This window comes from Taudactylus pleione, unplaced genomic scaffold (genome assembly GCF_031769625.1).
Source record: "Taudactylus pleione unplaced genomic scaffold, aTauple2 ptg000604l, whole genome shotgun sequence".
Taxonomy (NCBI): domain Eukaryota; kingdom Metazoa; phylum Chordata; class Amphibia; order Anura; family Myobatrachidae; genus Taudactylus; species Taudactylus pleione.
The window spans coordinates 1,481,051-1,492,198 of record NW_028285006.1 but is presented as its reverse complement, the minus strand read 5'-3'; the positions used below and the strand labels follow the sequence as shown (position 1 = coordinate 1,492,198).

The 11,148-nt window shown below is 41.3% G+C and overlaps 1 pseudogene; it reads left to right on the top strand.

The window, feature by feature from the left end:
• Positions 1-218: 218 nt before the first annotated feature.
• LOC148480713 (52 kDa repressor of the inhibitor of the protein kinase-like) lies at positions 219-1,983 on the top strand (annotated as a pseudogene).
• The last annotated feature ends 9,165 nt before the right edge of the window (positions 1,984-11,148 follow it).

The following is an 11,148-nucleotide window of genomic DNA, read 5'->3' as shown; positions in this document are numbered from 1 at the left end:
TAAATGATTGGAGTCATGTCTCTGCAATCCTCAAATCGCACGAAAATTGTTTAAAACACATGGTATGTTATCAGTCATGGATAGAAACTGAAGCTAGACTTAAATCAGGAAATACAATTGATAGACTGGAGCAAATGTTAATGCAGAAAGAATCTGAGCGTTGGAGAAATGTCCTGAATAGATTGACGAGTATAGTTCTGTATCTTGCAGAAAATAACATGGCATTTCATGGTTCATCTGATAAATTGCATACAAAAAACAATGGAAAATACTTGGGTTTAATTGAGTTATTGGCAAAATTTGATCCGGTTATGCAAGAACATGTTGGTCGCATTTTGAAAGATGAATTGACTGTTCATTACTGTGGAAAGAATATTTTAAATGAACTTATTCAACTAATGGCTGAAGTTCATACTAAAATAATCTCATCCATACAAAATGCTAAATATTTTTCAATAATAGCCTACTGTACACCAGACATAAGTCATGTTGAACAATTGTCTTTGACTATAAGGTTTGTTGACTTGGCAAATGACAATGTGGAAATATGTGAACGATTCTTAGGATTTACTCCAATAGTTGACTCCACCGGTAAAGGTCTTTCAGAAGTTCTCATGAAATTGTTAGAAAAAAATAAAATCAACTTAAAACATTGTAGAGGTCAAGGTTATGACAACGGAGCAAACATGAGAGGGAAAAATAGTGGAGTCCAAAAGAGAATCTTGGATCAGAATCCTTTGGCATTTTTTATGCCTTGCGGATGCCACAACTTGAACCTTGTGCTGTGCGATGCAGCAAAATCTTCTATGAAATCTTTGTCTTTATTTGGAATTGTTGGGCGATTATACTCTCTTTTTGCTGCCTCCGTTAATCGTTGGCAGATTTTGATTGAACATGTCAATTCTTTCACTCTAAAAAGACTTAGCGAAACACGTTGGGAGGCTAAAATCTCCAGTGTGAAAGCTCTTCGCTATCAGATTGCTGATATTCATGATGCACTCATTTCTCTTTCTGAGAGAGAGAAAAAACATGATCCTGAAACTGCACATGAAGCAATTACTTTATCTTATCAACTGAAAGATTTTAATTTTCTGGTTTCATTAGTCATTTGGTACGATATACTGTTCCAAGTAAATGTTATCAGTAAATCGATACAGACTCAGAGTATGGATGTAAGCACAACTGTTGAATTAACAAGGGGTTGTATCAATTTTTTGGAAGAATATAAAGAGAGTGGTTTTGAGAGGGCTATTTCAAGTGCCAAAGACCTTGCTAACCTTCTTCAAGTTGAGCCTGAATTTCAACCAACAAAAAGAATACATTATGCGAAAAGGCATTTCGATTATGAGAGTAGAGATGATGAACCAATTGCTACACCTAAGAAGCAATTTGAAATAGAGTATTTAATACATTGCTTGACATGGCCATCATGTCCGTTCGAGAAAGATTTAAGCAACTTAATCAGCATGCAGAAACATGGGGTTCCTTTACAAAATAACTGAACTACCAAAGACAGAGGAGCTTAAAAAGCACTGCTGCAATCTCCAGCTGACTCTGACTACTGGTGAGGATTCGGATATCGAAGGAGGTCCGCTATGTGATGAACTGATAAGTATCCAGAAGTTTGTTGAAAGCATGGCAATGCCAACTCCACTTAACATTTTGAATTTTATAAAAAATACAAAACTAGAAGATCTATATCCAAATATATGGGTTTAATTGAGAATCTTATTAACTACACCAGTTTCTGTGGCTAGCGAAGAGAGAAGCTTCTCAAAATTAAAGTTAATTAAAACTTATCTGCGATCCTCTATGTCTCAAGAAATGTTAAGTTCATTAGCCAGCTTATCGATTGAAAATGATGTAGCTCAAAACATTGATTTCTCAGAAGTAATTAAAAATTTTGCTAGTAAAAAAGCTAGAAAAGTAGTTTTATCTTCATACATGTTTTTTTTTTGTTTAAAGCCAATGTTAAAATTATAGTTTTCCTCTGCTCACACTTTTATATTCTTGAGTAATTGAGTCTTTAATGGATCAATAACAGTATTTTTTTTATCTACTAGTTCTGTTGTATTCTTCTTTATTAATGGATCAATAACAGTATTTTCTTTGTCTACTAGTGCTATTGTATTCTTCTTTATTAATGGATCAATAACATTATTTTCTTTGTCTACTAGTGCTGTTGTATTCTTCTTTATTAATGGATCAATAACAGTATTTTCTTTGTCTACTAGTGCTGTTGTATTCTTCTTTATTAATGGATCAATAACAGTATTTTCTTTGTCTACTAGTGCTGTTGTATTCTTCTTTATTAATGGATCAATAACAGTATTTTCTTTGTCTACTAGTGCTGTTGTATTCTTCTTTATTAATGGATCAGTAACAGTATTTTCTTTGTCTACTAGTGCTGTTGTATTCTTCTTTATTAATGGATCAGTAACAGTATTTTCTTTGTCTACTAGTGCTGTTGTATTCTTCTTTATTAATGGATCAATAACAGTATTTTCTTTGTCTACTAATGCTGTTGTATTCTTCTTTATTAATGGATCAATAACAGTATTTTCTTTGTCTACTAGTGCTGTTGTATTCTTCTTTATTAATGGATCAATAACAGTATTTTCTTTGTCTACTAGTGCTGTTGTATTCTTCTTTATTAATGGATCAATAACAGTATTTTCTTTGTCTACTAATGATGTTGTATTCTTCTTTATTAATGGATCAATAACAGTATTTTCTTTGTCTACTAGTGCTGTTGTATTCTTCTTTATTAATGGATCAGTAACAGTATTTTCTTTGTCTACTAGTGCTGTTGTATTCTTCTTTATTAATGGATCAATAACAGTATTTTCTTTGTCTACTAGTGCTGTTGTATTCTTCTTTATTAATGGATCAATAACAGTATTTTCTTTGTCTACTAGTGCTGTTGTATTCTTCTTTATTAATGGATCAATAACATTATTTTCTTTGTCTACTAATGCTGTTGCATTCTTCTTTATTAATGGATCAATAACAGTATTTTCTTTGTCTACTAGTGCTGTTGTATTCTTCTTTATTAATGGATCAATAACAGTATTTTCTTTGTCTACTAGTGCTGTTGTATTCTTTATTAATGGATCAATAACAGTATTTTCTTTGTCTACTAGTGCTGTTGTATTCTTCTTTATTAATGGATCAATAACAGTATTTTCTTTGTCTACTAGTGCTGTTGTATTCTTCTATATTAATGGATCAATAACATTATTTTCTTTGTCTACTAGTGCTGTTGTATTCTTCTTTATTAATGGATCAGTAACAGTATTTTCTTTGTCTACTAGTCAGTGGCGTAACTAGGAGGGGTTGAGCAGGGTGCGTGCCCTGGGCGCCGTGGGACCGGCGGCGCCACCGGCCACGGTCCGGCCTGCCCTAGTTAGCCAGTGTAGTGCCGACCGCAGTCAGCGCTACACATTTACACAGGACCGGCGCTAGGCTTCCCGCTCCGGTCCTGTGCTGCACAGCTGAGCCTGTTCCCTCCCCCTGAGCGCTTGCCCAATAGCGCCAGGAGGCGGGCTCAGGCTGTGCATAACACACGCATCGCCGCCAGCACTGGCGGCGATGCGTGTGTTAAACAGCAGCCAATGAGAGTCAGATAGACTCTCATTGACTGCCGCAGCACCCACTGCAAGAGCCGGACTTCCGTCTGGCTCCTGCAGTGGGTAATGGGACAGACGTCATGACATCATGACGTCTCCCCCATAATGCTGAGCACGCCAGCCCAGGAGTACTGGCGGGCGGCGGAGGCGGCGTCGCGGTCCGGAGCAGCAGCATGGATTCAGGTAAGAATATTTTTATATATATTTTTTTAAAACCTGTTTGCACTACTGGGGGCACAACGGTGGAGGGGGGTGGCTACTACTGGGGGGACCCCTACTAGGAGTGGGGGCACAACAGGGGAGGGGGGGTGGCTACTACTGGGGCACCATTATTGGGAGGACCTCTACTGGGGGGGGCTATTACTGTGGGCACTTAATAGGGAGGGGGGACCTCCACTGGGGACCACTACATGGGGGGGAACTACTACTGGGGGCATTATAAAAGGGGCCTACTACTAGGGGCACTGCACTGGGGGGACCACAACTGGGGGCAATAATAGGAAGGACCACTATAGGGGGCACTGGGTAGGGGGGGATCACTACTGGGGGTGCATCAGGGGGACCACTACTGGGGGCACTGCATGGGGGGGGGACTACTGCTAGGGGCACTGCACTGGGGGGACCACTACAGGGGGTACTAGACAGGGGGGATCACTACTGGGAAAACTGCATGGGGGGGGACTACTGCTGGGGGCACTATATAAAGGGCACTGCATAAGAAGATGCCACTACTGGGCGCACTGCATTGTGGGGACTGCTACTGGGGGCACTGCATAAGGGGGAACACTACATGGGGCACTGCATTTGGGGGGACCACTACTGGGGGCACTGAGTAAGGGGAACTAATTGGGGGTTGTATAAGGGGCACTACTATGGGCCTGCATAAGAGGGACCACAACTGCATACTAGGGGGTACTGTATAAGGGGTACTACTGGGGTTAAGGTGCATATGGATAGGAATGTTCAGCGTGAAAATAAAGGGGTGTGTCATGTTGACACGCCCCATTTTTAAGTGACCACGACCATTTTTTTGCCACGCACGCACATATCTGGGTGGTGGTGGTGGGCTCCTTTTTCAAATTTGCCCTGGGCTCCAAATACCCTAGTTACGCCACTGCTACTACTGCTGTTGTATTCTTCTTTATTAATGGATCAATAACAGTATTTTCTTTGTCTACTAGTGCTGTTGTATTCTTTATTAATGGATCAATAACAGCATTTTCTTGGTCTACTCACACTTGTATTCTTGAGTTATGGATTCTTTAATCAATAGTCAATAACATCAACAAATTCTATAGCTGTGGATGAAAATTGTAATCAAGAGCTACCAACTTCTGTAATAACTACTGTACATTGTGTGACAAAAAAAAAAACAATGCTGGGGATTTTTCCAGAGGAAGGCAAACCAGATTTGCTATCTGATAGATCAGAAGTGGTTGATATTGATGTGGAAATATCTGCAAAACCTCTTCTGAATCTATCAGACCAATTTTTATGGCCTAAAAGTCTTATTAGTAAAATTATAGATCAATAGATTGTTCTAGGTCCACAGCAAGTTCAGCTTAGACAATACCCGAATGATGCTAATGGTCGTCAGTTTTCAAATCTTCATTATAGTCTCATACTTGTCAATGGTGAATGTATACCATGTGGAGGCTTAATGTATTCTGAATCCAAAGATCATATATTTTGTCTCTGCTGTGTATGATTTGTTCGAAGCTCAAAATCAATCATTTATGCCTACACTACCTAAACTTGGAGTCATGTATCAGCAATCCTCTAATCCTGGGGCGATTCAAATTTTTGCAGCCTACGTTTATCATTGGCAGATTTTGATTGAACATGACAATTCTTTCACTCTAAAAAGACCTAGCGACACACGTTGGGAGGCTAAAATCTCCAGTGTGAAAGCTGTTTGCTATCAGATTGCTGATATTCATGATGCACTAATTTCTCTTTCTGAGAGAGAAAAAAACATGATCCAGAAATGGTACATGAAGCATTTACTTTAATGCATGGATCAACAGTGTTTTAATTGTCTACTAATGCTGTTGTATTCTTGATCAATGGAGTGTAATGGATCAATAACAGTATTCTCTTTGTCTGCTCACTGTTCTATTCTTGATTATTGGAGTCTTTAATAGGTGGATCAAGAATAGTATTATTTGTCTACTAATGCTGTTGTATTGTTGATTAATGGATGGATCAATAACAGTATTCTTTGTCTACTAATGCTGTTGTATTCTTGATCAATTGACTCTTTAATGTATCAATGCCCAGAACACAGAGCACTATTTACTTATTACTCTTTTTGTTGTATTCTTGACAAACAAAGTATGTAATTTAATAGATCAATAAATGGCATTTTAAAGTTTTGTTAAATTGACTCCTCCATGTGTTTGGTTTCCTGTGGATTAATTTATATACCAAAATAAATGTCCTATCTTTTAGGTTAACAAAATATTTTGAGGGGCCGGGGCTCCAAACATTTCTCGCACAGGGTGCTGGAACACCTGGAGCTGGCCCTGGCTCAGGTACTACTGGAGAAGAGTGAGAGGGGAAGCCTGCGCACTGAGATTGATTCTGGTTCTAGTGAGCTGCAGTATAAGGGGTAAATTTACTAAAGTGAGAATATTTAGAAGAAGTGAGTTTTAAAAGTGATGTTGCCCATAGCAACCAATCAGATTCTAGCTATTATCTTCTAGAAGGTGCTAGTTAAATGTCAAGTAGAATCTGATTGGTTGCTATGGGCAACATCACTTCTAAAAACACTCACTTTAGTAAATTTACCCCTAAAAATTAATAGCTGACTCCTAGGGATTGCCGTGAGTCTGCAGAATCAAGAGTAATTGAGTTTGAAGGGGAGTATTGTAAATGAGATGATGGTGATATCAGCGGTGTCCCGCTGTTGAAATGTAATAGTATGCGTGTAGCGCTAGTAGCCTGGGGAAATACTTCTTGAGGAAGAGAGTACACCCTCAGTTGCCGGCCCTACCCGTACTCCCTTCCTCAAGAAGATTTCCCCTGGCTACTAGTGCTACACGCATACTATTTTCAACAGCGGGACGCCGCTGATATCACCATAAGACCATAATGAAAGGTGTAGTTAAATTTTTCATCACTGTGAAAAGAAGAAAAAAATGCAACAATAACAAAAATGCAACAATAACCTTCAAATGAAGTCCAAAATCTGGTGAATGCCCTTAAAACTATAGTCAACTAAAATCTATAGGCACTTCATGAAGCAGAGAAGCAAGCTAAACATCTTACAAACTGAGCAAATGATTGAAAGTTATTGTGCCTTAATCAGAAATGTTATGAAACGAGTAACAAAACAGATCCCCTACTAGCTAACCAATTAAAAACAAAGAGAGCCTTTCAAACAAATCCAGGGGGCTTATGTAATAGTCTGCGATGCAGGCTATACCGAGATTCCGACGAGTCAGTCTGTGGAGCTCATTAAGAGTCAGTCGTGAGCGCTGAGCGCTCAGGCCCAACTCGATGTTGCCCCACAGCGCATGTGCACGACGGAGCTGGCTCCGTCATGTGCATGCGTGAGACCCGGCTAACGACGGGTGATCCATCGTTAGGGGTCTCGTCGTAGACGGGGCGAGCTGTCGATGTTGAGTGACAGCTCGCCCCATTTTCTGGGCGGGCCGGGGGTGTGCCTGGCCAAACGGAGGCGTTCCAGTGGAACGCTTGCCATTTGGGTGATGTCAGTGAGGAGCTTCCTGCTCGATCAGAGCAGGAAGCTCCCTGGGGCTTGAGGTTGACGGGACCCTACCTTAGGGTCTCGTCGTAAGCCCCGATGGTCGCGATGGTCTTGACCATCGCGACCATCACCCTTGTCGGTCGTTAGAGCTGTGGGTGTTAACCCACAGCCTAACGACCATCATGGAGGCGGCCGTTCAGGATACAAGCGGCCGCCCTGTTTCAGAACGACCGCTTGCATCCTACGACCAACTCTGAGTGAGGCCCTGTATGTTTAAAGCGGCAATCATGTAAAAGGAAACACCAACCTGGTTTTACCTTTAAAATGATTGCTGCTTTAAAAATATAGTTAGACTCACTGGAATCTGCAAGAGCCTACATCTTGCAGGCTATTATATAAGCCCCCAAGTCTTAAAAACCATGAATGGAAGTGCAATCTATGATGCTAATGCAAATATAGAATTTTACAAATCCCTTTTGTAATATTCAGAATAAACCCACAGATGGTAGGGATATAAAACCGTCCATCTAGAAATTTCTGAAATTGTGGGGTCAGTAGCTACCAGGAAGCGCTGGTCCTCCTAGTGCCATTTTGGAGGCTTTTGAGGTTCACCTTGATAACTAAATAAATTGGCCCATATATCTGAGATGGTTTGCCCAGGGGCATATCAATAATGGGTGCAGGATGTGCAATGCACAAGGGCCCCCGGGTCCAAGGGGGGCCTGCACCGAAAAACTCCGCACCCATATCTAAAATTTACCTCTTCGAGGTCCCGCATTGGGTGTCTCAGCACTGCTCAAAACACCGGAAAAAGGCCACCATAGCCATTTTTCAGGCATTTTGTGCATGTGCAGTGAAGAAATCGCAGGGGAAATGGCGGCCGGGCCATTTCCATGGCTATCTGCACGTGCATGTAGTGTCCAGAATCTACTGATACCGCGGTGGCCAGTCAGCCATGTCAGTCGGCTGCCAGCCACCGGCGAGAGAGGAGGGACCCGGATGGGGAATGCACACGGGCCCCCACCTCTCTTAAGATGCCCCTGGGCTTTCCCCAATTCCCCGTCCTGCCAACTCCGGGGAAATTCAACATGTTGAACAATCTCGATTCCCTGATCCTAATCCAAAAATGGTCACAATCGGACAGGCAGGGATTTAAATATGTTAAAATTCCCAATTCACCTACGGATCGCCAATCGGCAAATCGGAAGATTTGATCAGCAGAACGGGGAATCGGGGCCATAGATGTATGGCCAAATTAGCTTTCGGTCTTAAAACTAATGAAGCTTTAGGGCGGAATTCAATTGTTTTCACGGCCCGCATCTCCCGTCTAAAGTGACAGGAGTTCGCGGACCGCTATGCAATTGTTCCAGATTTTCGTGCTGATCGCGCCCAAAGTGGTCGGGTTTAGCCTCGTAAAGCAGCTAAACCCGAGCAAAGTGCTGGGCGAGAAAGCAAAAAGTAATGTTTGGGCGCCCAAACATGTCACTTTTCGCACATTTCAGCTCTCACCCCCCTGGGGCTGTGAGCTGAAATGTAGCTTTGTCAGCTGATCGTGCCCGACAGGAGCAAGAATTGAATAGCTCCGTCGGGCGCGATGGGGGCAGGAATCAATTGTGTTAGCAGGGACTGGCTGGCAAATGTTATCCTTGGACATAACTAGGTGTAATTATCTCATCACCCTTACTATATTATACTTGCTAATTCAGTGTATCGGGAGATTATTACCCAATTTTTTGGGTTCTGAAATGACCTGGTAGCAGAGCTAGTATTGTGGAAGATCATACCACATAGAATTATGAGAGTATTTTGATTCTACTTATACATTTACATATGCTAACAATAATGTCACATATTTAACAGCAAGAATTATTTATAGTGCAGATTGTGAACATTGGGCCTGATTCATTACGGATCGCAACTGCGATTACGCACGCAGCCCCGCTGTGAAAATATGCTAATGAATGCTATTGAAATGCCGTTGAACAGCCAGCGCTGAGAGACGCCCACTACCGCTATCTCTTGTCCGTAATACCTTGCAGTCCTGCGTATATATTGGGAACATCGAGTAACATTACTCACAAATACAGCAGGTCTGACCTTACTCAGAAATTGCTAACCTTGTCGCATGCAGTGAGTACAAAAGCTGCGTATGCCATTGCAGTGGCTATTGTATGCACGCCCACGCAACGGCGTTCAAACGGACAGACACGCCTGCATTTCTCCAACCACTCCCCCGTCACCACCCCCAAACGATCGTAGCCTGTCACTCACTCTGCGATGGATTCCTATCTGCGTAGGTGATTGCAGTGCGATCGCAATAGTAACTCACGCAGGCGCAGTACACACCACCGGCCGATCTGCGTACGCTGTTGCAGTTCTGATCAGTAATGAATCAGGCCCATAGTCACTAATAAACATACTCATTACTATTGGTACGACATATCAAGATTTTAAGAAAGAAAAATAAAGACACACATTTTTGTTCTTTCAACATTTTAATACTCACATTATTTTATTTATTATTTATTTCACCACTTCTTTATTTTAATATTTCACTGATTTGTCCATATTTTACATGTTACAATTTTAACTGTATGAAATAAAAGGTACATTTGAATATTTGTGCTCCCACCAGAGATACCCTCTTCTTCCCTTTCTACTAGAATTACTATGTCCTAAGGTATCCACGGTAGCACCGCCGTCAGAGATCTGTACATTACTTAGAATTATAGGGGCTGATCTATATAAGTTCAGAATTTAACACACATTTCATCAATGCAGCCATTGGATTCACACTGTAGTTGGCAGTGACACCTGGATAACAGTGGTACAATGGAATCGGTACCCCATCATCATACAGGACAAATCAGAGTTGTCATGGCCCTTCCCCATGAGACCACGCCCCTTTTTTGGGCACACGTCTTATGTCCCTATTTGAGGGGACACAATTACTCTTTCTTGCCCAAGGCACCTAAAGGTCTAGTTACGGCTCTGACTATACCAATACAATAGAATCCCTCTCTTTTTTCTTGATACTTCTAAATTAATCAGATTAGATAAGTGAGAGATCATTGGTGTATATTTACTAAAGTGCAGGTTTTTAGAAATGGAGATGTTGCCCATAGCAACCAGATTCCGATCGGATCTTTCACATCACCCCCCCTAGGTACATGCCGTGGCAATCAACCGCGATATGTACCCGCAGAGGGGTTGGATGTACCACATCGCGGAAGCGATGCTTAGTACATTCCATCCTTAGTAGGAATATTAATATGTAACACTTCATATTTTGAGGTATTCAACTTGAGGCATCACTAACTTTATCTAGGATGGTATGAAAGGCTGGTATGGAGATAGACGATTAAATGACAAAAAAGTAATCTGCAAAAAAGCAAAGAACTTATGAGCACCAGGGCGATATTAAAAAAATTTTTTTTGTGCTAGTGGCTCCATAGCTAAAAGACATTTTTACAAATCAGGGAGGCAAGGGGATAGCCCTGTCTAGTCCCATTAAAGATTGGGAATGCATTGGACAGAAAACCTTTACAAAACACCCTCACACAGGGGCCCTTGTACAAAGCTAATATAGAGATTTAGAATAATATCCTGAAAGCCAAACAGAGATAAAATGTGTCATGTACCCATCAAAAGCCTTTTCTGCATCTAACCAGAGCAACAAAAACTGCTCTTTAGAATGGGACACCAGTTCAACAATGTTAAGGACTCTATGAGTATTGTCAGAGGCCTGTCTGTCCTGGACAAACCCCACTTGGTCAGGATGTATAAATCTGGGAAGCAAGGTGGACA